The sequence below is a fragment of the Callorhinchus milii genome, unplaced genomic scaffold, assembly GCF_018977255.1.
Source record: "Callorhinchus milii isolate IMCB2004 unplaced genomic scaffold, IMCB_Cmil_1.0 Scaffold21, whole genome shotgun sequence".
In the NCBI taxonomy this organism is placed as follows: domain Eukaryota; kingdom Metazoa; phylum Chordata; class Chondrichthyes; order Chimaeriformes; family Callorhinchidae; genus Callorhinchus; species Callorhinchus milii.
The window spans coordinates 4,313,221-4,332,034 of record NW_024704762.1 but is presented as its reverse complement, the minus strand read 5'-3'; positions in this window follow the sequence as shown (position 1 = coordinate 4,332,034).

Sequence of the window (18,814 nt, the reverse complement as noted above, 5' to 3'; positions counted from 1 at the left end):
GATAATACCCATGTACAACATAACGCAAAACCCAATTAAATCCAGTTGAAATGAGGATTGTGTAAATCTGTGGCGATATATTTGAGGGCTAGTAACACCTTCTCAACCACTTTCATTATCTTAGTCACACGTTTCCCTATATATATAGAGACACCACACTGCATGGAGCACAGAACCATTTATGGTTTATTTTTATTCACAGTTACAGTGAATCCTTCGAAGGGCTTTCAGACATCGACCCAACATGAAAGGCACAATATCAAATACAAAATCATTATTAATATTACCATTAGATTTCATTAGATATCAGTTTCTCTCGATATCCTGGCAAAAAATCCCCTAAAATTGGTCATTTGCTTCACGGCTGTTTGTAGGACATTGCGGTACCCAAATTGACTGCCGCATCCACCTACAAGTACAGCCACTACACTACACCGTGAAGCTTTGAAACGTCCTCCTGACGCGAAGGGCGTTGTATCTAATGCAAGGAAGATTATTACCATTAAATTGCTGACCTCCGTCACTGCTGCGTATTGTGACTTGAAAGATTTTCGTGTGTTGGTTGTACAGCACTTAGTGTTTTCACTAGCACTGATCGGCTCTTGTAACACTGCAGGTAAAACAGCACAAATGTATGGTTTATTTTTTATTTTTTTCTAATTTTGTTTTGGCCACAGTCACTGCGGAAGCAAAGCTTCACAGCTGTGTTATCCTATGTATTGTAGTGTACACTGGCTTCTCACCTTGAAATCTCCTGAGCTGGGATTACAGCTGTAGATTGCCTCTATGTCACGCTCACCGGGGAGTTGCTTTCTGAGCAGGAATACATTTCAGATGATTTACTTAAAAATACCTAAAAGGGAGAGGTTAGGACAAACCTTTTTACTCAGCAGAACCTGCATCAGCTTCCAAAAAGGAATGAAAATAATTATCCTTTGCATTTGATATACCTTATTGTGCCAACAGCAACCACACCAGCAGCAAATTGCATTTGAATGGAGCCGTTCACATCGGGAGGACATCCCAAGGTGCTGGGCAGTCAAGGCACTTCTCCCGGAGTTAATATAAGACAGACATCAACAACAACTGCAAGAATTCACGTTTGGTGAATGCAGCAGCCAATTTGCACACAGCAACATCTCACAAACATATATGTGGGATGTTGCTGTTTTCATATATATATGTGTGTGTGTATAGTATGCATTTATATAGTGTCCTGAGGTTACATCTTAGAGCACTGCTAGCATTTTACTCGATCAATTAAAGAATTAAAGTCTAAAGGTCTGAAATTCCTCATGGACTTAGCCCTAAACCCATGGTCTGTAAAACTTAAGATTGCGCAGAGATCACAATTTCAGTCTCAATATGGAAGGATTTTTCTGCAGTTTTATTTATATAAAAAAGAGATTGGATGAATTGAAGAATTCTCCAAAACTCTACACAACCTTAACATTTCGGCCTTGAAGCTCAGACCATGAGAAATTTAGGGGTCTGAGGCTTTCGAGCCAATAATATCCCAGAATGAATAATTGATTGCGATTTTCAGGGAAACTAAACATTAAACGCGGATCTGATGAATTATTTAAGGCTAACTATTTCAATGAAAGTGACTTCATTAGAATGAAACATTAAGGCAAAGTAGATCGCTATAAAAGAATCGTCTCTTATCCACATGCTTTCTGCTACCCCTTTTAACTGAAATTAGAAGCTGTAAATTTGCGTATATTACGCCTCTCACCAGGTTTCGATTCCAAATTGCCGTTCCTCACAACAACAACAATAAAATTGCACGTGTACAGCACCTTTCACTTTGGGAAGACCTCCCAAGGCGGTGGACTGTGAGGGATTTGGATCTGAGCTGGGGGTTGGGATCAGGAGGGGTGGAGGGCAGGGAGGGTGGCAGTAGGAAGGTTACCAAAGGCACGGTCGAAAAGGAGGGTCTTGAGACGGGTCTTGAAGGAGGCGAGGGAAGGGACGAGGCAAAGGGACTGTGAGATGGAGATTACGATATTTTAGGATGCACAGCAGCAGAACCTCAGTCATAACCGACTGAGCCTGTGCCCATTGCAATGATCTCCTGCTTACACAGAGCGTTTACGGGACATATTTCACTGCCCGCAGTGTGTAACAATGTGTCCCCAGTGTAAGGGGTAAAATACAAGTCCCAGCATTTACTGCAGACCAGTCTGTTAGCCTGTGTGTGTATTGATCTCTGGAGTCTCACTGCTGACTGCCCCTCCTGTGGTGCCTCGAGTTATTCACACAGCGAAAGTGACTCCATTGCTGTTAGAACACAAGAGCATGGTTTTCCTTTTGCAGCTTGAACTGTGCGGAGGAACGGAGTGGGTGGGGGGAAGCAATGAGCTCAGAGCGAGCCATAAAAAGAGATTCTGTGTCATCACTTCCACAGAGAATGAGCCTCTAATCCACACACTGATATACCAGCATTTCTTTTGGCTTTGTATCAGATTTCCAAACATCTTTTCATCTCTTCCACCGCTGCTATTTCCCTTCCCCTCGCCTCCTCCGCCACAGAGAATAGATGCTAAACACTGTAATTTCCACACATCCCTGCTCTGATCATGCTGGCTGGTCTCGGCCCTTTATCAGCGCCTTGGGACGTCCTCCCGACGTGAAAGGCGCTATACAAATGTAAATTTGTTATTGTTGTGTTTACACCTTCATCTCAACGTTGAACAATTTGCCGTTGGCTCGTTCGTATTTGTTTTTTCTCATTTTCTTTAACTTCCTTCTTCACGTCTTACCCTGCTTTCACATTATTAATACAGTCAATTCACTTTACAGTATATTCTGTGAAGCAACTTGAGACGTCTGGAAGACACAAAAAGTGCTACATCAAATGCAACGATTTTTATTATTGCTATTAATAGTGACAATCATCCTTATTGATAATTATAATCCTTGCATTTGATATAGCGCCTTATCTCGTTCAGACGTCTCAAATCGCTTCTCAAAATATATTGTAAAGTGGATTGACTGTGCATTCTGAGTCGAAATGGGTTGCATTTACATTTGATATAGTGTACCCAATCCGCAGTCACTATACTTTACCGTAAACCCTGTGAAGTGCTTTGACGTGAAAGGAGCCACATCGAATGCAAGGATTATTTATTCATTTATAAAGTCAAAATGACTCGAAGCTCTCGTCACAGGATTTACTGTAAGGTGTAGTGAATGGGAATTTATAGGTGGCCTCAGCAGCCATTTTACACACAACGATATAAAACATACAAAATGAACGATCAATTTAACCAGAGGATAAATTCAGTGAGTGGACATTAAAGGTCCCATGGCTCTATTCACAAAGAGAATGGAGTTACTCCTGGTGTCCTGGCCAATAATTCCCTGGATAAAATTGGTCATTGACTTCATGGCCTTTTATGAGACATTGCTGTGCGCAAACTGGCTGAGACATTTGCCTGAAAAAAATACTTTACAATGTAACCTGTGAAGCGTTCTGAGACATTCTCCCGACGTGAAAGGCCCCATCCATATCAGGGATTATTATTTATATTGCAACCAGCGTAAGGTGGGTTGTGTGCATTAACTCAAGGGCAAACGGCCTTTAAATTGCTGTCGTGCATTGCTGGAGGGGACTGGGGCCAGTGTGTCTGTTTCCGAGCCTGTGACTTTATGAAAATCAGACCAGATACTTCATCACCGTGACAGTAATGATGCTCAACTGCACTCCCCATGAATAATTAATTCCCCTCTTTGAAGTTCCATCGCTGGTCTATAAATAGCGGGCCAGGGTGCAGTTTACTCACACATTTACATTTTTATTTCGGTTCGCTTTTCCCACAGCCTGGCGTAAACGCTTGACGGATAAATTTGCAACTGTTTCGGATTCCCGGCAATGTGTTCCTAACTCTCTTCCCTTTCCTTCTCTTCCCACCAGCCGGGCTCCAGAGAGGAGAGAAAAGTGGGCGAGGGAGAGGGGGAACGCTGTTCATTTTACTCACAGCAAAATCCCATAATTTTTTGTTTATCTAGCAACAAATAGGATCGCTTTCCAGGGGTAATAATCCCTTCAAAAAAAGATCCATGACTGTTTGTGGGGCACTGCTGTGCGCAATTGGCAGCCACAATTCGCCCACAAGTTATACAATTAATTTACTTTACAGTATATTCTGCGAAGTGCTTTGAGACGTCTCGAAGACGCTATATCAAATTCAAGGATGATTATTATTATTATTATTATTAAATGTGGAATTATCAGGCTGGACACCAGGGGAAAACCCTTTGTATTTTTCGAGTCACGTTGCAGGATCTTTAAAGTCCACCTGAGCCGGCGTAGACGTGACCTTGATGTAACGTCTCATCCGAAGGACGGAGCCATTTCCCCGGCAGATAGAGGCGGCCTCACAGAATACAGGGAGTTAGGTTCTGCAGCTTGAAGAAGTTAAGTGGGCCATGCAACTTTGCTGGTCTTTCTACATCCTGTATAGAAACTGCATCCATCTTAAGTCTTGCAAAGCTCCTCTACAAGGTCCCAGTTCAGCCCTGCAGCTTCGGAACAGTCTTTTAGCGAAGGAAGTGAAGGAAGCTTATTTGCTGTGGGAAGCAGTGGAGGATGGCGAGTCAGGCACAGAACAAGGTTGCTAACAGTGCCCAATGGGGAAGGATAATATCTCCCAGGAATGTGAGAGTGTGTTTACACGGCCGGACACAGAACGTGCCTCATTGCCGACTGGAAAGAGTGTTAGAGGAATGAGCTGTGAGAAACGATTAGACAAACACAGGCTCTTCAGTCTTGAGAGAAGACGACACAGAGTGCAACCTCATAGAGGCGTATCATTTTCTGTGAAGCTCTTTGACGTTATACAGGCTGTGTTCGACGCCACCGTTCCCTTAGCGTGCCGGCAATCAGAGGGTTAATGCTGCAGTGGGCTGCAGCCTTGCATTGTGTCCTGTGCCATTCAGGTTTGCAGAGGAATGTGAACGGCATCGCTGTTTTCAATTAATTTGGCTGCTCATCCTTTGTGCCATCAAACCCAGTGGGACTGAGGCATGAGGTGGGGAGGAGGGAGAGAGGGAGGGAGGGAGGGGGAAGGAGGGGGGGTGATGGGGTGAGGAAGGGGGCTTCATCTGTAAACGGCTCCATTTGGTAGCGACAGTGGACGTGATCTGATTGAGTTGATGAAGCTATCAGCAGAGGGCCACTCCATTCATTTAGCCGGTTAGTTCCAGAAAACGCGTCTGCTCTTAACAGTCCAATTCATTACCTGCTCTATGAATAAGAGAGTTTGAAAAAACGCTGTCTCTTAACGGGACGAGGCATGGAGCACAGCCAGGAAATAGCCTGTGCCCATTTGGTAAGGTGGCAGAGCAAAATTCAGAACAATGTGAAGTGCCTCCACTATTGGAAGCTGTGAACACGTTTCACAACCTCTTGACTCTGTTGTCCTTACATTGCATTACACGAGCAGTGCCCTGGGGCGGGGGGGGGGGATGGGGTTCCCAGAGGGGGTGTTCATCCTTTCTGCCCCCCCACACACCCCCCCCCCCCCCCATTTCCTTGGTCTGGGGAGAGCATAGGTTTCTTTGTCCGGTCTTTTTTTCTTGTGCGCGTGTGTGGGTTTCGAAACAGGTCCTTTGTTTGGAAAGCAAACACCAAGCCCATCACTTCCGAGTTTCCCACATTCATTAAAATTCTCGTTGTATTAAATGCCCACCTCCCTTATTGTCGTGGCCTTTCACCCCCCCCCCCCCACTCCCCACGGCCGTCCTCCGCAAAAAAAAACCTTTCATCACATGCTGTTCGCTGTTTGTTTCCGCAGCGATAGATGGGGTTTCTGTTTTTATTGCATTGCAGTCAAGCATTTCTGCTCAACTCCACACCCCCCCTCCTTCCCTCCGCTCCCCTCTCCCTCCCTCCCTCCCTCACTCCGCTCCCCCCTTTTCCCCTCTCCTTCCTTCCGACCCCTGGATCAATCGATGTTCATTTCGACAGTCAAGCAGTGATTTCAAGACGGTTTCACACACACACAGCTCTATCCTCTGCTGTGTTGGATCGCTCCCATCTGTCACTCCCTAACAAAGGGCACGAGTCTCCCCAGCATTCATCTGATACACGCTTCGATTGCTACAGACTCCGCACACTCCACCATTGTCCCCATCAGATAGACCGTCCCTGGTTTGATAAGAACATTACTCACAGTAACAAGACAATCAACAACAGCTTGCACTTGTACCGCGTCCTCCACGCAGGGTAAAGTGTCTCAATCGCCCATCAAGTCTGCACTGTACCTCTCCTCCTCACGAGCCAGCTCGCCTCCAAGAATACACAGTCACTACACCTTACAGTGAATCCCGTAAAGCGTTTTGAGACGTCCACCCTATGTGAAAGGTGCTATATGAATGCAAATTGTATTGTTTTGGCTACAAAGTACACAGTCAATGCGGTTTACAGTATATCCTGTGAAGCGCTTTGAGACGTCTCGACGATGTGATAAGGCGCTGTATCAAATGCAACAATTATCATTGTTGTGTTGTACACAGTCACTACGCTTTACAGTGAATCCTGTGAACTGCTCTTGACACGAAACGCGCGAATTGAATGTAAATTGTATGGTATTCCACACAGTCCCTGAAATTCCACTTCATTCAGGACGGTTTATCTTAAAATTTAAGATGGTGGAAAATGCCTTAATCTGCCATTTCTGGAGATCTTTAAAAAGAAAATCGTCTTCCATGTTAAGACGTCACTATGTTCATTAACCTCTGGAACTCCCTGCCTCAATCCCTCTGCCTCGCCCCATATCTAGCTGTCTTTAAGTCCCCCCTGAAGACCTACTTCCTCAACTGCGTCCTATAGCTACTTTCCTGCGTGAAGCGCGCTGTTTAAAGGCAAGTTGCTGTTGTTAAATTGAAGACATTTACACTACTCTCCGTCACATTAGCTTCAAAGACAAAATGCTCCCACAGTTTGAGACTAGCTGGAATTTCAGGGTCATTGCTGTTGGGCAGAATGACTGTCATGCGAGTGTCACACTGGAACAAGGGGACAAGTCAGAGATGAAAGCAATCAGTCTCGCTTCGTGTTTCACTCAGCTCCCTGTCCTGTCCTGTCCTGTCCTGTCCTGTCTTGTCTTGTCCTGTCCCAACTCAGCGCAAAGCACACGGGAGACTTCACTCTACCAGGGGGAATCCATGGCATCTGGCTTCTCAGTATCCTATCTCTCCGTTTCAAAGTCATTCATTGTTCATGGCTTGCTTCACTGCTCTCTGCGGAGCCGTTGGTAACCAAGGCTGGCGTGCCTTGGACCATATGTTGAGACGACACAGGATTGACATGATCACCACCCACGGTGTAGAGCGTGCCCGGCCACAATCACATGCCTTCAGAATGAATACGTTCCTCCTGTTTAATGTCCAATTGTCTCAAAGCGCTTCAGATGTAATTACTGTTAAGTGTAGTGACTCTATTTTTTTTGGCCAAATGCTACAGCCAAGTTTCGCACACTGATGTTTTACAAACAACCATGATGTCAAACATCAATTTTATTTGGGGGAATTGTTGGCCAGGATACCGGGAATGTACCGGGAGGACGTTATGTCCAACCAACAAAGCATCGTTTCCCCAGCACTGACTGGAGTGTTAGCTTAGACAGTGTGAGCTCAAACTCCCGAAGTGGGGCTTGAACCCACAAACCTTCTGACTCAGAGACAAGAGTGCTACCAGCTGAGCCAAACTGACACCCTGCTCGCTCCTGGTAATTATTATTTTTTGGCGACATCGCTATAGAAGCGACAATTGGGTTTTAACTTAAGACGTTCGATCACACGAACGGCATCAAGAAAAGAAACGTTCAAACTAATACGTCTAATCAATTGCCTCCCAACAAGGCGGAGGTGGAAAGGGAGCTGTTTTCGTTAGCCCCAGCGGCAGAGCGCGAAGGTTAATTGATCTGTTCTGCTCAGTGTTTTCCCTCTCACCAGCGGCAATCTGCTTTTATTAAATAGTTAATGAACGACAGTCTCCTCGCAGCTGCCAATGTGTGCAGTCTTGCTTCAAACTGGAACGAGCTGTCAAAACACTGGTGCGATGTGAAGCAATGACCAGGATCTGAGCCGTGTTCCTTCAATACGCACCAGCTTTACTTTGCTTGTAATCGAGGACCACCTGAAATCTGGAACTCTCTCCCCCAAATGGCTGTGATCCATTTAAATTTTCAAGACTGAGGTGGATAGATTTCTGTTAGCTCGAGGTATCAGGGGATATCGGGCAAGGGCGGATAATTGGTGTTGAGGTACAGATCAGCCATGATCTTATAGAATGGCGGAACAGGCTCGAGGGGCTGAATGGCCTCCTCCTGTTCCTATGTTCCTATGACCCAAAACAGTCGTGGATTGAAGTGACCGATTTATTATTATTATTTTCACTGGAGTGGAATGCACTCAGGTACGCAACCCAGCTTTGGCTCAGTTGATCACCTTTTTTCGCCTCTGGGTCAGAAGATTGTGGGTTTATTTCACAGTCGGCTTGGTGCTATAATGGAGAGGAAGGGGACGGTGGGTGTTCTGGAAGGACCATTCAAATCCAAGGGTCTTCTTCACTCAAACCTCTCTTCTGATCTTGTAGTCTCGCGCCTTTCATTGTCAGGATGACGTCTTAAAGCATTTCACAAGGATTTCTGTAAAATGTATTGACTGTGTACTTTGTCGCCAAATGCAGCAGCCAATTTCATTACACAGCAATGTCCTAAGAACAGCTATGGAGTGAATGATCAATTTTATTTGGGGGATTGTTGGCCAAGATATACTGGGAGAAATTCCCTTCCCTTTTCAAATAGAACTGTGGGATCATTAAGGTCCACCTGAACAGGCAGACGGTTTAATGTCTCATAATGGTTTAATGTCTCATCCTCCGACAATGCAACACCCCTAGCACTGCACAATAATAATAATAATAATCCTTGCATTTGATATAGCGCCTTAACACGTCTTCGAGACGTCTCAAAGCGCTTCACAGGATATATTGTAAAGTGAATTGACTTTATTTTGTGGGCGAAACGTGGCAGCCAATTGCGCACAGCAGTGTCCCAAAACAGTCGTGGATTGAAGTGATTTATTATTATTATTTTTTTTGAAGGAATTATTCGAGTGTCAACGTTATTACAAGTCCCGAGGTGGGGGCTTGACCCCACAATCTTCTGACTCAGAGGTGTCAGGCTAACACGCGAATGGGTTGAATGGCCTCCTTCTGTTTGCTGGAGGACAAGACTATTTTGTTTTGTGAGCACATCCATGTCAATACACCAGCAAGACAGTGTGAGATTCATTCTCTTTCACTCAAAGCAACAGCTCCATAAATAATAGAGGCCGCAACAGTTAATGATTTGAACTGAAACATCAAATCTCTTTCTTTTTCTCTTTCATGGCCTGAAACATCTCAGGATTTCTCCGGCGTCTCGCAGCTGCTCTCTGTCCTCGAAGGACTTGGCACTGACTCACAGCTCACAGCACGCCAACTCACTCCAAATACGTGCTATGTTTGAAATCATTTACCTGTATCTGAACGCTTGTGAGAGTGCGTGCGTGTGCGTGTGTGTGTGTGTGCGCGCGTGCACGTGTTGGCTCTCGTGTGCGCGTGTTGTGAGTATGTGTATATACACATGTGCTCGATTTTGTGTGCGCGTGCATGTGTGTTTGTGTATGTGTGCGTGTGTATGAGTGTCTGTGTGTACATATCTGTGTATGCCTATCTGGGATTGTATATTGCATGTATGTATATGTGCTTGTGTATATAGGCATCCCCATCAATGCAGTGCTCCCCCCAGCATTGCGTTGGAGGGTCATCTTAGACTGTGAGCTCAAAGCCCCAACATGGGGTTTGACCCTAACATTTTCTCGCAAATTCACAATCAAATGCAAAGGTTGTTATAAAATTAACGAAGAAGCCCCTTGGACCATCTGAGCTCATTCTCCAGCACACCCGCCTGGAGAAAAACGTCTTCCCACAACAGTATTAAGCTGTTATTTCATTGAGTCCAGTGTCCTGGCCTCAACCACCCTTTCTGGCGGCTTGTTCCAGTTGTTTCGTGGAGTCCTGTAGCTCAGTGGTTAGAGTATTCGCTTTGCAAGTGAGAGACCCGGGTTCGATTCCCGGCAGGGCAAAACCTTGGGCAAGTTTCCTTACTCCACACGCCTGATAATAATCCCTCAAACAAAAATAATAAATCGGTCATTTCAATCCACAACTGTTTGTTGGACGCCGCTGTGCGCAATTGGCTGCCGCATTTCGTCCACAAATATACAGTCAATCAATTTTACAGTCTATTCTGTGAGACGTCTCGAAGATGTGAAAAGTGCTGTATCAAATGCAAGGATTATTATTATTATGATTATATATTATCAAATGCTCTAAGATTTTTGTTCTTCTTGTTATCTCTCCGAGCATAGAAAAATTGATTCACTTCCCTGACCAAAATAGACACAAGTTGTTTTTTTCTGCAGATGTTAAAAATAAATCGGCTTCCAAATAAATAAATTCCAATAATAATCCTTGCGTTTTATACAACGCCTTAACACGTCGATGAGATGACTCGAAGCATTTCACAGAATATAAAGCGGATTGACTGTGTATTTTGTGTATGTATAATATTTTGTGTACATTTGACTAATAAGAAATTTACCACAATTCTGCTTGACCTGAAGCCTGAAGGCAAAATTGCCTCATAGGCTAAGACAAGGCAGAACTTCAGATCTCAGGCAGAACAAGAAACAGATACTCTCTTTATCTTGGCAGCTTTGAGATTATGGCTTTGAAGAGCCCATATTGGGGATGAATAATTCAAGTCATGCGGTATCTCAGGAGACCTTATACAGGATGTGTCTTACAGCCCGAATGAGATACTAACTTCTCCGACTCAATATAAAGAACTGGAAGTGTTAAATAGTTTATAAAGTCAGAATGTGGATAACGCAGAGTGAGAAACATTCCTCCGTTTTTTGTTTCTGTAGCCCAAAGTAAGTCTTTTCTTAAACGTTTTTTTTCTTATATTGAATCACGTGACGGAAAGGCCATCTTATTCCTCGTTGCAGAATCGTGTGATATTTTTGGACAATGGTTGTGTGATTGAGGCTGTAGCTTCCACTTGTCGGTCACCACTCAAATCCAGAGAAAGCTGAGCGACGGCAAGACATAGACAATAATATTGTCCTCACCACCTTGGCTTGGTTGATAGGACTTTCACCTCACCGCTGGATCAGGGACTATGGGTTGTGTGTTTGTGAAAGATGAATGAAAGTTGCGCTGTGTTCCATCAGTCAGTCACCATAATCTCTCACAAGGAAATGACACATGTGGAGACGCTTTTAACAGTGGCATACATCAAAACAGGTCAAAATGATTGGTGTCACTCTCTGTGTGCAAGTGATGGTTGGCAGAACAGCTTTTGAGTTGATCATTTTCTACGCAATCGTCAGAAAGCATAGCCAACAGAGAAAAAAAGTTCTCTTACACTCTCGGGCTCTGATCTCCAATTTTTCTTTTCTTCACAGGTCTCTGATCGCAAATCTTCCCTTGCCTGTTGACAGGATGATGTTAAAGATCCCGTGATCGAATTCAAAAAGAGAAGGGAGTTTCTCCCGGGGTCCAGGCGAACACTGCTCCAGATAAATTGATCGTTCACTTCACACGCCTAATAATAATCCCTCCAAAACTAAAAAAAAACAATAATAAATTGGTCATTTTCAATCTACGACTGTTTGTGGGACATTGCTGTGCGCAATTGGCTGCCGCGTTTGCCCACAAATATACAGTCAATTCACTTTACAGTGTATTCTGTGAAGCGCTTTGGGACGTCCTCCCGACGTGAAAAGCGCTATATCAAATGCAAGGATTATTATTATTATTATAGCTGTGTGTGTGTGACATCTTGTTGTCATCAAATTGGCTGCTGCGTTTACCTACAAGTACATTATACCTGACAGCAAATCCTAACAAGGATTAGCCCTGTTAAGAAATCTGTTAAGAAATACTGTAAATTAGATCCTAACTGGGTTAAATTCAGAGTCCACATTTGACAAATCTCTGGACTCCTTCTAACTTTGAAGTTGGATTTCTGTAGTTCTTAACAGAAACGTACAGAAAATCGGCTTCAGAATGAAGGGTGTGTTTAAGAATTTTGTTAATTTCTAAACTAGCTGAATCTGACGTAAATCTAGAAACAGAGGGCAATTTCTTGAACACCCAGAACCAACTCATTAAAAATATAATAATTACGTTATATCAAATCATATGATTATCACTTCATAATGATAAAATAATTGTTTTATTAATACTTGTAGTTATTGAGTTAGAATGTATATGGTAATTATGTTATGATATCGTTTCAGCATCTTTTTAAACCTTCATCAAATTCTGTACGAACAAGTATTCGCTTATGACAAAACCCAAGAGATTTTAAATCACGGGAATGTGAACGGTGAAGCTAAAAACATAGACCACAAAATGAGAGAGAATGAATCCAAAAGAAGACGTAAGGGAATGGCATAGTCTTCGAGCTGAAGCCAGTTTAATCAGTCATTCACTTCATGGCTGATGTGGGACATCGTGCAAATTGGCTGCTGGGGTTTGCCAGCAAAAATAGACAGTCACTGCACTTTACAGTAAATCCTGCGACGTGCTTTAGACGTCCTCTTGATGTGAATGGTCCTGTATCAAATGCAAGGATTATTATTAATTGGGGTTGAGATCAGATGTTTCATCATGCAGAGATCTGCGGGAAAATAGAATACTGTTCCCTCCCCCCACTAACCCCCTCCTCCTCCTCCTCAATCACCAGATGGGCGTAGATACAGAATCAAATGGGCTGGTGTTCAAAGGGAGAAAAGTATAAGCCTGGGAAGTAAAGGTATTAAGGGATATTGAGAAAAAACAGATTATTGGATTAAAAGATCTGCCATGATCTGATGAACTGGCATAAAAGGCTCGATGGGCTGGTTTGCTTCCTCCTGTTCCTGCAATGCTAAAGGCGACAGGAATGAAAAGAATCCCCTCAGGTTGGGATGTTCCTTTAAGAATTGAAAAGTATTAAACCCAGCGTTGATTGCTAGTGGTTCAATCATCGAGCAGTTAAGAATAACAAGGTAAAATCCTGTCTCCATTACCCTCTCATACCCTTTCAATCTAGCCCCCTCATCCCCCACTTCTTAAGTCGTCCGCTTTAAGATTTATCTCTTCTCCCCTCCTCTCCTGACTCAGTCAGCCTTGTGAAGTGCTTTGAGATGTCCTCTCAATGTGAAAGGCTCTATAAAAATCGTATTATATTGTAACCTCGTTCTCTGACACCCATCTCTCTGTCGCCCACATCTTAGGTTTGAAATCTTCCCTAGTCTTAGACAATAAGATGATTTTGTCCTGAAGATCTTGTAGCAAGCCAGAAGATTGTGGTAAGTTATCACAAGTCGCAAATTTCACTCCGATGTGTCTTGGAATATTATACTAATCATATAACCGCACACCATTCTCAATGGAATGAAATCAATTTATTATTTTATTGAATTACTTTAGTCACACCATGCCAATTATTTAAGAATTAAATATTAATAAAAATATGAAATGCACAATTCCCATATTAATATTTTTCTAGATTTTTGGGGGCAGAGGGGAAATTACTCTTCTGAATATTCAAAACTTACAGATGAGATATTTAAAAAGATTTAAGGTGGCTCAACTGGCTCAAGCCTCCGAACTAAACTCCAGCCCAAATAGAGAAGATACATCTTAAGATTGGTTTGGATGAAGAAAGCCCTTTGATTCCATCCTTCCAGAACACCCATCCTACCATCTTCCCAATTCAGTATCAAGTTGCGTCTCAGTCTTCTGGCCTCAACCACCCTTCCTGGCAATCTGTTCCGGTCATTAATTACCCTCTGTGTACACAAATGCTTCCCAATGCTGAATGTGGGTATCAAGGGATATGGGGCAAAGGCAGGTAATTGGATTTGAGGTACAGATCAGCCATGACCTAATAGAATGGCAGAACAGGCTCATGGGGTTGAATGGCCTATTCCTGTTCGTATGTTCCTCGTTCTTTGCTATGTCAGTAGAAATGTCAATAGAACATAGTTAAGTGTTATTAAAGGGAAAAGAGTGAATGAAAGAAATATGAGGCCCAAAATTCTACCTAGTCTCAGCCTGAAAGACCCTGTTGTCTTAAAATTTAAGAATATGCAGAATTGTCAAAAAAAAACAGCTTGCAAATAAGACTGATCTTAAGTCAAAAGTGTTCACCTACAAGTGTTTGCAGCTGGAATAGGAAACGTTGTCTTCCTCTGTGACTTTCAGACTTGAGTGTACATTGAATCGCCCGACTCCACTGGCTCCCCATCCCCCAGAGGATCGAATTCAAGATCCTCGTCCTCACTTTCAAGGCCATCCATGGCCTTGCCCCCTCCTACCTCTCTGACCTGCTGACTCCCTACCAACCTGCCCGCTCCCTCCGTTCAGTGAGCTCCGGCTGCTCCATGTCTCCCGCCCGACCCGCCCTACCATCGGTGGCCGGGCTTTCAGCCTCTCCGCCCCCACACTCTGGAACTCCATCCCACAGTCCCTTCACCTCGCTTCCTCCCTTGCCTCCTTCAAGGCCGGTCTCAAGACCATCCTCTTCAACCATGTCTTCAGTCGCCCTCCCACCTCTCTGCCTTCCCTCACCCCACCCCTCCCCCATGCTCAGGTTCTGACTGCTGACTGCGCCTTGGATCATCCTCCTGACATGAAAGACGTTCTATAAATCTAATTTTGTTGTTGTTGTTGTTTCCACAGTAATTCAATCACTGTGGATTCTGGCTTGAATGGCCCTCTCGGAAATCAAAAAAAAATCAACATTTATTAAATACTGAGCATCTCTTAGGAGATTATTGGGAAGTATATACACTTGCAATTTTTCATGTAAGTGAGTGGACAGTCTAGGCTGACACTACAATACAGTGATGGTGGAGCGCTGCATTGCAGGAGATGCTGTCCTTAATCCTCCAATAACAACAACTTGCATTTATATTGTGCTCTTCAGGCAGGGTAGCGTCCCGCAGCACTTCAATCCAGAGGCAACGAGGCTGATTATAGCCCCAACTCTTGCTTGTCTGAGGTCCACATACCAGGTAAGCTACATGCCATGTTCCATTGAGACACTAGTCTTTCACTACTCTGGCTCTACCACTAACGTTGACGGCGTGCAAAGTGGTGGACATCTGTACCATTGTAGGTTCCTTCCCCTCCCCTATCCACTCGGCTCCAGCCCCCAGCTTGGGACACCCTCCTGACATGAAAGGCACTAAATAAATGTAAATTGTATTGTATGCAATTAGTTTTGTAATGTGGATTGTATTGTCAGCTGGAACTGCAACGATTCTTGCATTTTAAGGAGTAGGACATTAATGGATGACAGTGTTGGATGCCACGTGATTACATTGTGATGGTGGAGCTGTGTGAGGATCTCACTGTGAATGCCTTCAACTGCAATTCCACTTACACTCAGCAATAATCGCCTCGGAAACCCTTGGAGACATTGCAACATGATGATGAGGCATAAAATTACAAGTTCCTTCTTTTAATCTATAAAGTAACCAATAAAGTAATGCATAAAAGCAGCAGCTTAAAACAAGATTTATTTATTTCACCATTAATGCTGAGGTTTGATTCAGCCCGAACAACACGTCCCAAATACAAAATACTCCAGCATATCAGAGGTCCCAAATCCCATCTCGTCTTTGCCTGTAAGACTTTATTTTCACGTTGAGAATCGCACAGAATTGTGGAAAATGCTGTAATTCAGCCTGGAACCAATTCTTGAAACAAGAGGGTCACAGCCTTAAAATCAGTCTAAATTTATTTGTATAAATAATTATACAAAGTCAGTCAGCATGGAATTCTCAGGTTGGTTTGGATTCTCTTAACCTCGTTGATGGGTTTCCACATGTGTCACACACCTGGCCGACCAAAACCAAAGGGCAATCAAAACATCTGCCAAGATCGAATAAACTGATGGAACTGGCTCAGTGGGCTGAATGGCCTCCGCCTCTTCCTGTGTGCCTATGTTCCTGAACTGTCTTCCAAATTAAGACTGAATTTAAGAATTTTCCACAAATCTGCCCAACCTTCAATTTTAAGCCAAATGTAACGGTCTTACAGACTATGACCAGATGGAATATCAGGTCTCTGGTTCTACTGTTATCACTAGCACGGCACAACAGTTAGCCTCACAATATCGGGTGCAATATTCTTCACAATCAATATCAACTTTACTTCATGTAAATAGTAATTATTCAGACAATCCCCGAAGTGCTGTTGGCATGGAGTCCTCAACACTGTTAGTAAATGTGTATTCATACCCACTCACCGAGAAGCCATTGGTCATTGACTTGTGATAAACGTAGCTTTCAATGAATTTGCCCACTGTCCCCGTGCTTCTTTTCTGTGTTTTTTTTAAATTGCAAATTTCATTACGTCTCTTCCAGATCTGCTTTCACCCAACATTGCTCTCTGCCTTGCTACTGGGCAAGATAGACAGAGAGAGTAGGCTTTCCATGGAAGTGGGATATTTCTTTGTTTTCATATTCACCCTCCCCCCCCACCCCCACACATCCTTCTCATGATGGGGTCACCTACCCTCTGGTACTGGACCCAATTGGACTGTCTTCATGTTAGGACCATATCCTCCATTGAAATCACTGTCAACCCTGATCTTGTCCTTACCCAACAATTGGCCCGTTGTCTAGCCATCTTTCTATCTCTCTATCAGGGCTCATGGATTTCTCTCTGTCTAACCTCCCCAGCCCAGGGACACTGAGGCCAATTGTAGCATCCCTTCTCCACTGCGATCACAGATAAGGAAGGCAATGAGCCTGGAACCTTCCTTGCTTACACAACTCCGTTCAACATCAGGCAATGCCTTTGGGGAGGAGGGGGGAGCTGGAACTCTATATATCTAAACAGTCTGACTGAGATTAAGCGATCTATCCCTAACCCCAGTTCTACATTGTGTAGTGAGTGTGTTTACACTCCAGCTCCGACATTGAAAGGTTTGTTACAGTATCACATAACCTGGCTTCACCAACTGTCATCTAAGAAACTGCCCAGTCATTTAACATCATGCGGGACGGTTGTTTTGTTAATTTCACAAGTTTCATTTCCCAGTTTAAACATTTCAATACAAATTTTGGGAGGTGGGGGTTGATTTTGCGCTATTTCTTAAATAAGAAATCCAGAAGTCAGTGACACTGATTTGCGGGAGCATCACTGTTATCAGAGCAAGGTTCCCTCGATCGGAAGGACTTGCGTGACAATTTCATCATTTAAGAAATCCATTAAGAAATCTCGCAAAATTAACCCCCTTCAAAACAAATGCAGCTTTCCATCAAACAACATCCATAACAAAGAGCTTCTTATCCATTTCTAATGCTGGTCGCCAGGTTGGGTTAGAGGAAGTCAAAGACCACAAATAGATCTTTTCCAACCCAGATTTCGATTAGAAGAAAATTAACAAAATCTAAGTGTGTTAGTCCTGTGATTTCTGCCCATGTGCCTCTGTCTCCTATAATTCTAGGTCTATCTTCTGCCCCTCAGAACCTCCAACAAGAGGTTGAGGAGAGAACATCAAGAGTCTTTCTCCCACCCCAGTGCAACACTGGCTGTCAAGAATAGTCTTCCAAAAGGTGGAATTAATTGCTATCAACATCTCCATTATTGTAGCATGAAACTACGAGGATGGTAGAGAGGACGAAATGGTCCTTGGTCTTTTTTCGTCTAGCAATTCCTATGTTCCTATGTGGGTTGGAGGCAAATTGACTTATCCGGTTTCCTGCAGTCAGACTCCATCCCTTGATGTCTGGGAGTTGAAGAAATCCAACTGGGAATACCAGGAAATAACATCAGGATTGGGAAGAACTCTACCTATTCCTGCGACCAAGAAACCAAAACCAGCAAAACACAGGCTGAAGCTACTGATAAAAAATATCTTACAAACAACTCTACAGACCACGTTTATTCCATAATAGAGTCCCAATGGACAAGGAACAGATTCAGTTCCTACATATTGCTTGTATTCTTGAAAGTGAACAATGCACATTCCATATAGACGCTGCGAGTTCTTTTTACATTTAGCTCAGGTTTTTCACAGTCCTGTATCAATCACCTGTTGGGTGAAAAGGATAAATGTGGAGATTTACTTATGTTTGGACTGAGGGTACTTTTGAGTTGCTTTGATTTGTCCCTTCGGAACCAATATATCATGTGAATCAATGTATCTTAGCACCCTAGTATTTCTTACATGGGACAATTGCCGGCAAGTATACAGCACATTGTACCTTGCAGAATCAGACTATTATTTGGCACATGTGTACTAGTTAACCCTGTCCAATGTGTCTTCCGCTGAGCATGGTAGTACATTCACAATTCTTGGGGCTGGACATTAATGGATTACAGTATTGGATAAATGATAAGGGACATCTTCTCAGCTCAAGTTCCTGGTATTTTAACCTGTCCTTAATTAAGATGACTGACAATATCTTGCATCGTTCCACAAACAACTCTGTGCTTTTTTGCTTCAAATAGCAAAAGATATGAACAGCACACAGGGTTAATCATCAGGTCCAGCAAATCCAGCACAGTGCTGGGGGCGAGCTCCACTGTTGGAGGTGCCATCCTTAGGATGAGATGTTAAAGCGAGGATCTGTCTGCCTGTTCAGTGGACGTTCCATGGCACTATTCGGAAAGAGAATGGAGTTTCTCCCATTGTCCTTCCAGGTAAAATTGGTTGTTGCACTTCATGGTGTTTTGTGGAATATT